This window comes from Cryptotermes secundus, unplaced genomic scaffold (assembly GCF_002891405.2).
Source record: "Cryptotermes secundus unplaced genomic scaffold, Csec_1.0 scaffold18618, whole genome shotgun sequence".
NCBI lineage: Eukaryota > Metazoa > Arthropoda > Insecta > Blattodea > Kalotermitidae > Cryptotermes > Cryptotermes secundus.
Genome location: NW_019727250.1, coordinates 1 through 1435, shown reverse-complemented (window position 1 = coordinate 1435; position 1435 = coordinate 1). Strand labels below are relative to the sequence as shown.

The window sequence follows — 1435 nt, the reverse complement described above, 5'->3', positions numbered from 1 at the left end:
GGGAAGCCAACGACTAACCGCTTGAGCTATGGCGCGGCCCTATTGGATACTTTACTTCTCTGTCTTGTAGTGATTCTTGTGCATAGCAATTTGATGTTTCAAAGAGAGCCTTTTTTTTTTTACTAAAATGGTTGCTGGACCTACACCTTGTAACAATGTAACACAACACACAATCATATTTTAGCAATTATCTAAGTTACAGCTGGAAACTTTACACATCAAATGAATCTGACGAAATGGCAAACTTTGATCACGTGACCCACGTGACCACAGTAGAACCAACCCTAAGAAGGCAGACATGCATGCACGCACAGAAGGCAGTGGGACAAACCAAATATGCGTTATGGCGAAAGTGCTGATAATTTTTTACTTTCCCTCGTATTATCAGAAGGCTTGTGGCTTCTGAAATGGCACATCAACCTGGATACAGATACAGAAGTCCGGGTTCGATTCCCGGCGCTACCAAGTAGTAGTAGTAGAAGTACAAGTCAAAGTCACATTGCGACTGACGGTCGATCAGTCACATCTAAAGAAGGGTTTTGTTGTCAGGAAACTCCAGCGTGGTCTCAGCTCAGTTGTGACCTGGTGTGAGCGCTGGAATATCAAAATTAACTATAATAAAACTCGGGGAATATACCTCTCTCACAGTTGTCGACCGCCTGATTCCCATCTTACCCTGAATGGACGAAACGTTCAAACTGTAAATAGTGTAAAATATCTCGACGCCATCTTCGATAAGAAAGCCTCTTGGCGATTACACTTATATACTGTGAAACAATGTGTTATGGTTGACATCCCCTCCCGCGCTGCGGTGACGTGTTGGCATTTGATCGCTGCCGTTGCTCCGGTAACAGGCAGTGAACACTTCTCCCCCTTCATCACAAACGGACGTAACAACGCTAGTCATGTGACATGTTTCCTGACACGCGGTAACCACGTTGGAAGTAAACACCGGCGCCTATTACGTCACTGTTCTCTATTGTCCGCTCTTGTCCATTCCGAGGATAAATAAGGAGCAGTGTGTGATTAGGAGACAGTTGAATTGGAACAGTCGCCGAGTTCAGGTGCAGCGGAAAGAATACAGGAACGTAAGTGATAGTGTGAGAAGCAGATGCTTCGCTCACAATAGAATTTGAAGTGTGTAATACTATGGCATTGGTATAGCTCCCGTATCGTACTGTGAATACGTGTAGACTACAGAAGGTAGAGTGGACAGATTATTGTGTAGGGTTGTAAATTGTCTAAACCCGTAACAGTGTTATAATTAATTGTAGCCAAGTCATGTAGGATGTTAAATAAACCAGTTAACAATACGAACGCCGTCTTCGGTGGCAAAACACGTTACAATACTATCAAAGCCAAGGCCTTCAGAAAATTTATAAGAATATAATCCCCATTTAAAAGTGAGCGATTAAGCACTAACATTAAACTGACC

At 43.1% G+C, this 1435-nt stretch overlaps 1 long non-coding RNA gene across 1 annotated transcript; it reads right to left on the bottom strand.

Moving 5' to 3' along the window:
- Positions 1-542: 542 nt before the first annotated feature.
- On the bottom strand, positions 543-1233 carry LOC111864577. Its single transcript, XR_002842826.2, has 2 exons — positions 676-1233; positions 543-594 (listed from the first exon to the last, which is right to left on the bottom strand). It is a non-coding gene; the product is annotated as an uncharacterized LOC111864577 (long non-coding RNA).
- Between the last annotated feature and the right edge of the window lie 202 nt (positions 1234-1435).